This window comes from Cricetulus griseus, chromosome X, assembly GCF_003668045.3.
Source record: "Cricetulus griseus strain 17A/GY chromosome X, alternate assembly CriGri-PICRH-1.0, whole genome shotgun sequence".
NCBI lineage: Eukaryota > Metazoa > Chordata > Mammalia > Rodentia > Cricetidae > Cricetulus > Cricetulus griseus.
Genome location: NC_048604.1, coordinates 42,527,242 through 42,541,899, shown reverse-complemented (window position 1 = coordinate 42,541,899; position 14,658 = coordinate 42,527,242).

Below are 14,658 nucleotides of genomic sequence, written 5' to 3'. Positions count from 1 at the left end.
AGCACAGATCACATTAGTTTAATTTAAAACTAGCAAAATGGCCCTTCAACAACATTTTATGTCAGCAATTGAGGCATCAAATTATGGTATGACTTTGGATTTTGATTGAAAACTAACTCTCAAAATACTGTGTGGGAAACACCAAATCTGAGAGACTCAGGAAGATAAGTGATTTTTTTTTCTCATAATTGTTTAGGTGTTTTAGAAATGTAGCTTTGTGAGGCTTCTAATTTACAAATTTCCCTTGGGAAAATAGTTCCAGGTTAAACAAATGGATTGTATAAAACCAATCGTGTCAGTTTACAAAAAGTTTAGTCTTAGGATTTAACTCTATAACTTGTTATTCTATGTGGTTAATTTTTATGTACCACAGAGGTAATTTTTGTTACTTTTTGTTCCATATTTTTGTAATGTCTTTCCATTTAGACTTCTTTTATATACTATACCATTTTACATCTATTTGTTAATATTTTATTTATTTATGTTCATGAGTTTTTGCTTGAATATGTGTGAGGCAACCACATGCATGTCTGGTATCCTTGAAGGCCAGAAAAAGATGTTGAATTCCCTGGAACTAAATTACAGATGGCTGTGGGCATCCATACAAGTACTTGGAGCTGAGCCTAGGTCCTCTGCAAGAGCAACAAGTGCTCTTAACCACTGAGCCATCTCTCTATCCACATTATACCCCTTTTTAATATGATTAGTTTCTCAGTGCTTTGTATAGAGCCAAAAAATGAACCAAGAAGACAAATAACTTCTACATATTATATGTTTGTCCCGCGCGCTCTCTGTATTCCTCGCCAGCAAGAAATACACGCAGGACACTCGGATCCTTCTGAAGACAAGCTTTAATGCATTAGACTGAACAGAGACTGAGCAGAGACTGAGCAGAGACTGAGCAGAGACATTGAACCAAGAAAACCATCCCTATATAAAAGGCTGACCAGCCGCCTGGGACGTATTACCCTATGAATGGCTTTAGCTCCTCAGGCTAAAATGAGCCACGGGATAGGCAGAGATCAAAGGAATGGAGATTACCCAGCGCCTGTGAAGTAATTCACACCTTGGTGTCTTCAGGCAGCATTATAATGCAGGAACCGGCTTCCTACATATCACCCTTTTTTTATTAATTAATGAAAAGGCTTTATATTATTACAAGCAAATAGGTCACCCATATGTTGAGGGATAGAGGCAGGGGTTGACCTTCCCAAAATCAAACATTAAGACTGTGTACGAGAGTCACCATCAGGCTGTCAGTTTGACCCGAAGTACTCCCGACCTGTCCTCTGCCGTTTTTCTGGGAAAGGGAAATTCTCAAGGCAGGTAACCCTTATGCAGGTCAACGTACCTCCCAGAGAAGCCTGTATAATAGGCAACTCTGTGCGATGCCTATGCTCAGCATCCCTCTTTGGGGCTGCACAAACCAGACACTCTACCCTGTGCAGTGAGCCTAGGCTCCGGGTGTGCAAGAGCTGTCTGGCCGGCGGCCTATCGCTTAGTAGCCAAAAATATAAGCGCTTGGATGATCTCTTGGTTTGAGCCCTGGAGCTTACATGCCAGCCAAAGAAGTAACAGCATTTCGCAGGCGGCTGCATCAAACAATTATATCCATCCCTTTTCTCACAGACCAGCCAAAAATAACAGCAATCTGTAAACGGCTGCATCGAACAATTACCCCCACCCCCTTTTCCGCCAAGGGCAGGAGTTAATCTGGATAACAATAGCGGCTCTCAACTCCCGGGGGTAGAGGGTGGAGTTCCGACTTTTGGAGGTCTGAAGGGACTCTTCGGGTGAGTCTTTCTGGGATCCACAGGGGATTCTCTTCATCCTGTGAGAAAACATAATATCGCTCCCCTGGATCTTATGAGAATAGGATCCGGGCCTTTCCAAAAATCAGTTAAGATATCTTTTTATTTTACCATTTTTTTTTGGCCTTATTTTACCATTTTTTTTTGGCCTTTTAGTTTTTGAGGTGAGACGCTTGGCCTCGGTATGGCCCCCAGCGTTAATGTAAATGAGGCTTTAAAGCCTCAGGCATTCCAGGCCTTTAAGAAGTGTTGAATAGCAGGCATGGCCTTTTCCCCTATCAAAGACTGGGAAAGCCATCTGCATTTTTCTCCGCTTTTTTGATGGTAAGAAGGAGTCGGTACCAAATAGTGGATGTGCTGATAGAAGTACACCCGTTGAATTAATAGGCGATGGCCTCATATTTGTTTTTACTTTTGGCAGCTCCTCCTCTAGCTCTGCTTCCTTGTTAGAGTCTAAAATCTCAGAGTCTGAGCTGCTCAGCTCCAAGGCTTCCAGTTTCGTTGTAGGGCAGAGGCTAGGTTCCTCATCTCTCCTAAATTTACCGGGGTGTGACCGGCCATTCCCCATTCTTTCTCCCTCCTTCTCTGTCTCTCCCTCATCCAGCTGAGCTGTTCCTTTTAAAACTTTATCTCTTGAGCTTTTAGAGTCATTAGAGCTATCAAGATTTAAAGCTTTATACACTCCCTTGTCAGTAGACATTCCAGGAGGTCTTTTTTTCTTATTTGTTGCTGTATACACTCCCTTGTCACTAGACACCCCGGGAGGTCCTTTTTTTTTATACGTTGTAGTTTCTCTTTTTACATACACTCCCATGTCACTAGACATCCCGGGAGGTCCTTTTTTCTTATATTTTATTGTTAGGCGCGCCCCATCTCTCACTACATTCGGTTTCTGATATGTAATTCTGGACTTCTTTAAGATTGCTGTAACAGTGAGAAAAGTCAAAATAGCTCCTAGTAAAAGCATAGAAGCCTCTATATTAACCTCCCACAATAGCAACATTTTTAAGCCAAAGTCTAGAAAAATCATACCTCTCCGAATTTTTCTCATTACATTCGGTTTCTGATATGTAATTTTGGACTTCTTTAAGATTGTTACAACAGTGAGAAAAGTCAAAATAGATTAACCTCCCAAAATAGCAACATTCCCAAGCCAAAGTCCAGAAAAATCATACCTCTCCGAATTTACCACCCTGTAGTTCTGAATCCGCCTCGTTAGAGGGGTCTCTGAGGTGCTGGAGATGTTAAGCTTCCCGGGTTTCGGCACCATATGTCCCGCGAGCTCTCTGTATTCCTCGCCAGCAAGAAATACACGCAGGACACTCGGATCCTTCTGCAGACAAGCTTTAATGCATTAGACTGAACAGAGACTGAGCAGAGACTGAGCAGAGACTGAGCAGAGACATTGAACCAAGAAAACCATCCCTATATAAAAGGCTGACCAGCCGCCTGGGACGTATTACCCTATGAATGGCTTTAGCTCCTCAGGCTAAAATGAGCCACGGGATAGGCAGAGATCAAAGGAATGGAGATTACCCAGCGCCTGTGAAGTAATTCACACCTTGGTGTCTTCAGGCAGCATTATAATGCAGGAACCGGCTTCCTACATATGTTTATGCCAATTTTCCTTTCAGAAGTTTTCTTACAACTTAATGCTTTAATGCTTTAGGAGATTTGTGTAGATTCTCATGTATTGGTATGCTTTTAAATTATTAATGTCAAATTATTATTACCCTTATATGATCCTTCTTATTATTTCATCTTTCATTTTCAGGAGTAAAATCAAGGTTCTAGGCTATTCTATCATCCTATAAACATAAATAATATAAAAGATTACTAAGGTAATTTTGCCAACAGATATTTTTCCCAATACAAAGTAAAAGCCTAGTACAATAAATTAGCTTATCTTTTTTTCTGTAAGTACCACATATCACTAGATATGAGTGATAACCACATAGTAAAATAAAATAATCAGTGATTTTTAAAGTATAAAGACTGATCTTTTCATGTTTGCTTCCTTAGAGCTTATATTGTCACTGAATTTCTAGGAAAAGAGCACAGTAAGAAATGTTTGAAACTTCTTTTTTTATATATTGAATGTCTCATAAGACTAGCTAGTAGCATCTCACAAAGTATATGTTATGAAATATTACCTTAGACTAAGCCTGTCTTAGACATATAGAGAAATGGTTCTGCTTCCACCCCTGCCACAGTATAATTGGATAACCTTGGAGAATTTGCCTATGTGCTGTTTCTGGTTCTGAGTTAAAAAAAAAAAAAACAAATGAAGTGGAACTAGCTTAGATTCAGAATAAACTCTGAGGCCTTTCTAACCCTCACAGCCAAGCTTGAACTCATTCTTCTAAACTCTTTTGAAATTCAAAGTCATTGTTGCCTTGTGAGCATAGTAGATTAAAAACTGTATTGATGAGAAAAAAGGTTGGGGAATCACTGGGCTGGATCCTCTTTGATAGCAAGTCACCCCAAAGTTTTCTATACCTGTCTTCAATGACAGTAATGACTTTTTTGATGCTCTATTGCCTGTTAACAGTTTGTCCAACATTTCCTGCTAAGAAGCAATTATAAATATTCACCACTGAAGATTCATTTCAGGCATACTTTTGTCTTACGTGTGTACATTCCTGAGACACTAAGTCAGAGACCAGGATTCTTAGGCAAATAGTTTATTGATGAAATGGTGTCTAGGAAGCCAAAAGAACAGTATAAAGCAGGAGAAGCAGCTAGGTAAGGACACATCATCAGGAAAAGTATAGTTTGTTCACATTAGGGTCACAGAAACATGCATTAGATCTGTAAGTGTGCCTTGATCCTAGGTAAGACAGAGGGACTTTTGTGTCCTTATAGGTGTCATTCTTTTGTAATGGGTTGTCTCTAAGTAAACTTTCATGAAATATACAAGGGAGGTGACCCATCTCAGTTCCCAAGGCAAGTAAAGATGTGAAGCATTAGCAGCCCAAATATACAGAATCTAGGTAAATAATGGGTGTTCACTTGAATCCTATTTTCTTCTGCGGACTCAAGATTGACATCGGAATGCAGCCATTTCACAAATACACTGCAACAGAAAGTTTTAAAATGTAATTTAAATGAGGTGTTTAACAAACTGCTTATTTGTAGATATAGGGGAGACTACTAAGAAAAATTGATCAGTGTGTTTGCATTTGTAAAGCTTACATTTTTGTTGGTATGGGGAATATTATGTATATAATTTTGTAAAAGATAACCTTATAAAAGATAAGGTTATGATCATGTGTGTTTTGGGGCTGTTATTATTGTGAAGATATACCAAGACCACAACAACTCTTGTAAAGAAATATTTTTTATTTTTTTTAATTTAAATTAGAAACAAGCTTGTTTTACATGTCAATTCCAGTTCCCTCTCCCTACCCTTCTCCCCTACCCTCCACTAAACCCCATCCCAACCCCTTTCTGCTCCCCAGGGAGGGTGAGGCCTTCCATGGGGGATCTTCAAAGTCTGTCATATCATTTGGAGCAAGGCCTAGGCCCTCCTCTGTATGTCTAGGCTGAGAGAGTATCCCTTTATGTGGAATGGGCTCCCAAAGTCCATTCCTATGCTAGGGATAAATACTGATCTACTACCAGTGGCCCCATAGATTTCCGAGGTCTCCTTACTGACACCCACGTTCAGGGGGTCTGGAACAGTCTTATACTGGTTTCCCAGCTATCAGTCTAGGGTCCATGTGCTCCCCCTTGTTCAGGTCAGCTGTTTCTGTGGTTTTCTCCAGCTTGGTCCTTATACTAATAAAGAAATATTTAATTGGGGTGACTCACTTACAGTTTCAGAGATTCAGTCCATTATCACCATGGTGGGGAGCATGGCAGCATGCAGGCAGATATGGTGCTGGAGAAATAGCTAAGAGTCCTACATTTTGCAGGCAACAGAAGTTCACTGAGACACTGGGAAGATATCCTGAGCATAGGAAACTTCAAAGCCAGCTCTCCACAGTGGCACACACTTCCTCCAGGAAGACCATATCTACTCCAAAAAATCCACACCCCCTAATAGTCCCATTCCCTATGATATTTGGGAAGCCAATTACATTCAAACTATTACAGTGTGTTACACACATAGTTACAGAGTCAGTCGTAAAGTGATTAGAGTAATTGGGTAAAGCTTCAAAATCCTAAAATGTATCCAGTGTTATTAGGGACAGTGGAAAATATTATAAAGTAGGATTTGAAGTTAGCCTGTTCAAACTGGCAAAGGGGAGCACAGCAGTTAAAGAGTGAGGAGGCATTCATAGTATAAAACAACAGTAAATTCAAAAAGGCATTAACCAGTGCATATGTTGGGAGAGATCATTGGATAGTATGGTGAGTATCTGGATGATAGGATCTGTGAGAAAGATGAATGGAAAGAGCATAGCAGTAGAGGAAAATACCAAACTGTGATGGAAATCTACCAACAAGAGGTAGAATCTAAAATTGCACCATGAGCTACTAAAGGTCTGAGCATGACAATTTGCTTATTAAACGATGTTTGTGGAAGAATCATCTGGGCAACATGGAGAAACTGATGGAGCTGTCTTAAATCTATGTACCATCAAACGGATAAATAGGCATAAATTGGTGGCAACTCTTTTATTTAAATTTTTCGTGATAGTGACTTGGGTTAGGAATGCAGTTACTCAACTTAGATCATGCGCTTGATTCCACCCAGGTTGGCAGAAACAGCTGTGAAGGTCATCAGGTGCTCCTAACTGTTTTTATTAAGGTATTTTAAAGTGGTGGTCGGTGGTGGGGGACTCATTCAAACTTTCCATTTGCTTCCTGTACTAAAGCTCATGGATAATTATTCATAATCACTCCTAAAACTGAAATGTGACATTGTTCCATGAGTCACCATCTAGGTTTTAACCATGCACAAACAGAAAAAGCACAACGTACTTCTATGGAGGCTATTTGGGAAAGCATTCAGAGAAATGTTCTGCCTTTTTCTGTTCACTTCCTGGGTCCAAATCTGGATTCTACCAGCTAAGGACACTCTCCAGTGATAGTATATTCAAATAAACAGCATGTGTGGAGCCCCCACTGTATGCCGAGTAGGGACTGATTACAAAAGAAAGAGAATAGATTTGCCTTTCAGGATGTTGTGGGAGAAATAGAATGGTATGTTTTAAAGACAGAGTATTTGAAAGATGCATGAAAATGTTTGCAAAGCTATATCTGAAAGGAAGTAAACAAAATATAAACCAAGAAAGTCAAAGGGCTAAGAAAAGTAACAAAATAGGAGTGAAGATGAAGCAGTTACAGCACAAATCTTTTGACTGGTCACGTTTTGTATCTGTAACCTGATGTGGATTAGTAAAAAAGAACATACTCTGTTTTCCTTGCTGAACAATATTTCTAGTTATTGAGACGGTTCCTCACATTTGAAAATATCCATTCCATCAGTGCAGCCCCTAAATGGCAAACATCACATCTTTCTAGAACAGGCAAAAATCATTGTGAACATGATGGCAAGTATTGATAACTAATTTTAGAAACACCGATTGAGTGGGTTTCTAGCCTTCACAGCAGCAGGTCTGATCACTCTGCTCTACATATGGACGTATCTCTGCCATAGAACAGAAAGAAAATGCCCATCTTCTGACCTCACAAATTGACCTTTTTATTCTGAGATGCAGACTCACTGCCAGAAAATCCTGAGTTAGGAATTCAGGGTGCTCAAAGAGCTATACTACCTTGGAGCTATCTAGTACCTGAACAGTTAGTTCCTAATTGAAAGGGCAGCCTATGGAGCAAAGGCAATGTAGAGAAATCAACAATGAAAGGGAATTGCCATCTGGGCCAGAGTGACCTAGAAGCCAAATCTAACATGTAATGAGAAAATTGTAATTCACACTTTACAGTAGCCACAAACAACATAAAATATCTTAGGATAACTCTAACCAAACAGGTGAAAAACCTTTATGACAAGAACTTTGAGTCATTAAAGAAAGAAATTAAAGAAGATACCAGAAAATGGAAAGATCTCCCATGCTCTTGGATAGGTAGGATCAACATAGTAAAAATGGCAATCTTGCCAAAAGTAATCTACAGATTCAATGTAATCCCCAACAAAATCCCTGCACAATTCTTCACAGACCTTGAAAGAACCATTCTCAACTTTATAAGGAAAAACAAAAGACCCAGGAGAGACAGAACAACACTGTACAATAAAGGAACTTCAGGAGGCATCACGATGCCTGATTTCAAGCTCTACTTTAGAGCTATAGTAATGAAAACAGCTTGGTATTGGCACAAAAATAGACAGGTAAACCAAAGGAATCAAATTGAAAACCCTGATATTAACCCACACACCTATGAACTCCTGATCTTTGACAAAGAAGCTAAAGCTATACAAGGGGAAAAGGAAAGCATCTTCAACAAATGGTGCTGGCATAATTGGATTCAGACATGTTGAAGACTGCAGATATATCCATATCTATTGCCAGGCACAAAACTTAAGTCTAAATGGATCAAAGACCTCAACATAAATCCAGCCACACTGAACCTCTGAAAAGAGAAAGTGGGAAGTACCCTTGAATGAATTGGTACACAAGACAGCTTCCTGAATATAACACTAGTAGCACAGACACTGAGATCGACAATTTATAAATGGGACCTGTTGAAACTGAGAAGCCTCTGTAAGGCAAAGGACACAGTCAACAAGACAAAATGGCAGCCCACAGAATGTAAGATATTCACCAACCCCACATGTGATAGAGGGATGATCTCCAAAATTTACAAAGAGCCCAAGAAGCTAGTCTCCAAAACACCAAATAATCCAATTAAAAAGTTGAGTACAGAAATAGAGAATTCTCAATAGAGGAGTCTAAAATGGTTCATAGGCACTTAAGAAATTGTTCAACATCCTTAGCGATCAGGGAAATGCAAATCAAAGCAACTCTGATACACCATCTTACTTCTGTCAGAATGGCTAAAATCAAAAACACCAATGAGAGTTCATGCTGGAGAGAATGTGGAGAAAGGGGAGATTCCTCAGGAAAATGGGAATCAGTCTACCTCAAGATCCAGCAATTCCTCTCTTAGGCATATACCCAAAAGATTCACATTCATACAACAAGGACATCTGTTCAACTATGTTCATAGCAGTATTATTTGTAATAGTCAGAACCTGGAAGCAACTTAGATGTCCCTCAACTGAAGAATTGATAGAGAAAATGTGGTACATTTACACAATGGAATACTACTCAGCAGGAAAAAATCAGTGAAATCTTGAAATTCTCAGGCAATGGATAGCACTAGAAGAAACCATCCTGAGTGAGGTAACCCAGTCACAAAAAGACAAACATGGTATGAGCTCACTCATATATGGATTTCAGATATGGGCGAGGGGATTGCCAGCCTACAATCCCACTACCAGAGAGTCTGGGAAACAAGGAGGACCCTAAAAGAGTCATGCATGGTACCCCAGAGAAGGTGAATGGGACAGGATCTCCTGAGTGGATTGTGAGCATGGGGGAGGGAAGAAGGAGCTGGGAGCAGAGAGGGGGAGAAAAGGAGGGGAGAGTAAGACATGGGGGACCAGGAAGGTTGAGTCGAGGGAAGAATAGAGGAGAGTAGGATGAGAGATACCATAATAGTGGAACCCATTATAGGTTTGAGGAGAGATCTGGCACTAGGGAGATTTCCAGAGATCTACAAGGATGACACCAACTGGCTATCTAAGCAATAGTGGAGAGGCGACCTTAAATGCCCTTCCCCAATAACAAGATTGATGACTACCTTATATACTATCCTAGAGCCTTTATCCAGTGGCTGATCAAAGCAGAGGCAGACACAGCTAAACACTGAACTGAACTCCTGAAACCCAGTTGCAGAGAGGGAGGAGTAATAAGCAAAGGGATCAAGACCGGGCTGGTGTAACCCACAGAAACAGCTGAACTGAACAAGGGGTTGCTCATGGCCCCCAGACTGGCAGCTGGGAAATCAGTATAGGACTGATCTAGACCCCCTTAATGTGGGTGTCAGTGAGAAGGCCTGGGAAATCTATGGGACCTCTAGTAGTGGATTAGTATTTATCCCCATGTACAAATGGACTTTGGGAGCCCATCCCACGTGGAGGGATGGTCTCTCTGCCTGTACACATAGGGGAGGGCCTAGGCTCTGCCCTGGAGGATATGGCAGATTTGGGCCCTGGGGAGCTGAGGGGGAATGATGTTGGGGATGGGAGGTTGGTGGGGGCTGGGGTAGGAGAGGAGGGAGAGCGAGCTGCGATTGAAATGTGAAGCAGGCTTGTTTCTAATTTAAATAAAATAAGTTAAAAAAACCAAAATGCAGAAAGCTAAAAAGTCAGAATATCAGAGGTTATGCCATTGGTGTGGGAAATAGTTCAGATTTCTCTTAGCAAAGTATTCAGATTTAAAAGGCATGTGTTCTTGAGCGTATGTTGTATAAGTAGCACAGGCTTTGAAATCAGCCTGAGGACTAGCCTCAACCCTTCCACTTGCTATTTTTAGTGCCCAGAGTATGTCCTTTGACTCTCTTAAATTCCTGATGATGAGGACAGCTATAATATCTTCTAGCAATGTTTTAGTTAAACAACAGCTCTCCATCTGAGGTAGTTTTGACCAATGTCACTGTTGCTGCTGCTTATCTTCGTACACTAGAAGGTCATTCACATAATATGAAACAGATAAAAACATGGTATTCAAAGGATATTAAATGGAATAATTTGGTAATATCCTTTCCCCTTATATTATTTTTTAAAATTGATTAGCAAACAAAGCACTGGATTTTACTGTGGCATTTTCATGTGTGCTTTCTTCTTAATGAATCTCCTCCTAGTCCTCTCTTCCTCTGTCTCTGCCTCCTTCCACTCTTCCTCTGAGTCCTTCCTACCCCCAGGAACTTCCCCTCTTATTTCAAGCCACATGAGGATATACTTATTCTAATGAGGATACTTAGTAGGCTAACATTTACAAAACATTTGAGACAGAAATTTTTAAGTTGCCTGCTCTTTGGTTATTTATCATTTCAAAGCCCAAGATCTCTGAGAGTCCTGAAACTCAGCTTCTATCTGCTATGTCAATGAACAGCAATCAGTCTCACAATAAGGAAAGAAAGCAGGAAAAAGGCTAGAAAAGGGCATGTGAAAAATGCATGACAGAAGTTAGTCTAACACAAAGGGACTTCTTTTCCACATGACCTTGAAAGGTTATAAATGATTAAAATGCCTCTAAAAGTTTATACTTGTGAACTCAAGTGTTTAGAGCGTATGCTTCCTCAATGTTGGCTTAATTTTGTACATCACTTTACCCTGGTTCTGCAATGCTTAATGCTAATGTCTTATACATAATGGTAATATGCACATATTTTCATCAATTTGGCTCAAAGTAGCTTTTTGTGGTCTTTGTAAAATTTACCTTCAAAAACTAAATTAATATATGCATTTTGTAGCTAAGCAGGAATAGGATATTTTAAAGCTCTGATTCATAGACAGATAAAGTTGAGAGGAAATGACTTCTGCAATGCTGTATGAGGGCTTATAATCTGTGATTTAATTTATTTTAACCAGAAAGTGAGATTGCAATATAAATCTGCTTTTAAGTAGTCCAGTAACTTGGAAACAAATCTGTTAGCTGTCACCTTTGCCCTCAAATTTTATTTTCTCTGTCTCTAAAGTTAGCTGTATTTCTGTCTTTACTGTCTCTAAAGTTCATTGTCTTAACTATGCAGACTGAGCACATTCCTATAACACAGTCCAACTATTTAGAATTCCTTTGTGTGATATGTATGTGCGTGTATTTTGGTGTGGGGGATATATAACTATGAGTTCACATTTGTGTGCTTAGGCCAGAGGTCAATATCAAATCACTCTCTACCTTTTCATATAATGACATTTATTTATTTATCTATTTATTTATTGTTCATCTCTCTCTCTCTCTCTCTCTCTCTCTCTCTCTCTCTCTCTCTCTCTCTCTCTCTGTGTGTGTGTGTGTGTGTGTGTGTGTGTGTGTGTGTGTGCATGTGTGTGTGTGCCCATGCTCATGCCCCGGTGCACATGCACATGTGTTGAAGTCAGAGGACAATTTGTAGATGTCCATTCTCTCCTTCTGCCATGTGGGTCCCAGTGTTTGAAACCAGGTCATCAGGCTTGGTTGTAAGATACTTTCTCTGCTGAGCCATCTCACTGGCTCAACTTATTTGTTTTAACGAATAGATTGAACTAGACTGGCTAGCCATCCATACCTATAAATTTCTCCTTTTAATTGCCTGCTCAAGTACTGAGAACACTGAGGTGTGGTACTTGTGTCTTGAAAAAGTGTTAGGAATCCAAATTCAGATCTTCATTTGTGTGCATCAAGCATTTTACCGACTCCATCATCAGTCAACCCTGACTATTTAGAACTTCTAAGTCTTTAGCACTCCTCACCAAGTTCAAAATGGTAGTGATTATTGTAAAGACTATGGGACAAACAATGATCTTGTTTCTGAAGTCTAGAGTTCCTTCCCTAACCTGACTTCTTTATAGTTAACAGGTTAGCTATTCTGGAGTGATTGAAAAGTTCAAAGTTTTGTAAAAGCTTAGGTTCAAGAGAGATGATTTAGTTGGTTGCCTCACAAACACAAGGGCTTAAGATCATTTCTCATTACCCATGTGAAAAAGCTGGGCGTAGAGTTGTGTCTTATAATGTCAGTTCTTGGAATGTGGAGACATCTCCAGGACATGAATTCCAATAACTCTAATTGGTGACATGCCCTGGGTCCCAATGAGAGACTGCATCTCAAAAAATAAGGGGGACCTCTAACCTCCACACACATGCGCATATGTATGTATGTATATGTATTATATATATATATATATATATATATATAATATATATATATATTTTTTTTTTGGTTTTTTGAGACAGGGTTTCTCTGTGTAGCTTTGAAGCCTATCATGGCACTTGCTCTGGAGACCAGGCTGGCCTCAAACTCACAGAGATCCACCTGCCTCTTCTTCCTGAGTGCTGAGATTAAAGGCGTGTGCCACCAATGCCTGGCTATAACTTTAACTTTTAACATACACACCAAGAACTTTTAAAGTATAGGTACAAAACAAAATCCCACTATATTTCATTAATTCTAGCAACTAAAAGGAAATAATATTGAATCCATTTATGTTTCTATAAGGTTTTAGGAATCTTCTTTAAGAACTGCTTTAAAAGAATTTATAGGTGAACAGAATGGTTATGCTTAACAATTTTAAACCATCATCTACGTTACCTTCACACATGTGTTTGGTCTCAATTTGGTGTGAAATGTGTATCAAACATTTTGTGAAAGTACTTTATTTAAAAAAAAAGCTTATAAGAAAAGGCTTGAATCCCATATTATTAAGGAAATGGCATTCCACAAAGAGGCATGAGGACAAGACAATTTCCCCTATTGTGTCTTAAAATATATTGAGGAGTCAATGAACTTTCATTGAGCCTTTGAATAGGAAGGGTCATTCTTTAGCTGGATAGTTGGCTGAAAATAATAACAATAGGATTGCAAGGAAGACCAGAGAATAATCTTTTTCCCACATTCCTAAAACTCTGAAACAGTAATATGGCACTAAATTTATACAGATAATGACTTGATTGACCTACTCTAATCAGCTCTTCTCCGATTGAGATTTTGTTCAAATGGCTTTTAAATTTATATCTAATGAGGCTACTTGGGTTTGTGCTATCATTTTAAAATGTTTTTCCCACATTTGAATTCTTTGTTAACATTAGTGAATTCCTATTCTTCTGTATGCTACTCATGTATCCATGGGTACCCCTACTCATGGTGATTTATTTACCTGTGAATCTTTTGGGTGTGGGAAGGCCAATAGTGAATGGAAGCAAAATAGTAAATGTTTTTAGCTTTCTGAAAGAGATATGAAACAACCCAAGTGATATGTAAAACACTGCTAATTGAGTGCTAAATATATGTGCAAGTCACATCTGATCAGGGAAGCCACATACAATAGAAAGATAACAAACTTCGGACTCTAATTGACCTAAAGGTCAAATCCTAACCACATTATACAGGGTCTCTAAGTTTTATGTAAAACAGGACTTACCTGACAGGATATAGTGTTAACCAAAGAGAAATGTGTTAAAGGAGATATCATCCCTAAATCCTAATTAACAGTAGGTGTTGTGGTTCTCATAGACTGGTATTATGGAACTGTAATTTGGAGGTAGACTCATTATTTGATATGGATTGGAAGGGAATTTATTCTAACTGGTGTAGAAAGGTAGCCATCTTCTCTGTAATGAACATAATGGACCTTAGAAAATCATAGCCTATCACACGCCTGCTCAGCACAACATATGTAATACAGTTTAATGACTGTAACTTCAGGCATCAGCCTAAAACTACTTGGAGGTAATATTGCTTTGCATTGCAATTTCAGTGAAGTAGACAGGCAGAATACAGCTCAGTTTTACAGTCCAACCTCCTGGTCATCACTTAAAGCCACAGAGCCTTTTTTAATCTTTCGATTTTTTTTCTCTTCAAGCTGTTTCTAAGACAGACAGTGTGTCATGTGATAACTGAATTTAAGATTCTAAAAATTCATTTAGCTCTATAATTCTAGATGATAAACCTGTTTAATGGAGAACATTCTTTTACTCCTGGTTTGATCAATAAATTATATAGATTGATTGAGTCAGGCAATCGGGACCAAAGACTGTCACTAACTTAGCCAGACACATTGAACCATTTATCAGAGACAGAAGCTGGAAAAGGGCAGTCTTTGTCATGTAATTCAGTAACAAATATAACCAAATAGGTCACAGTGAAGAACTCTACCACTTGCCTATATCTCAACATGAAG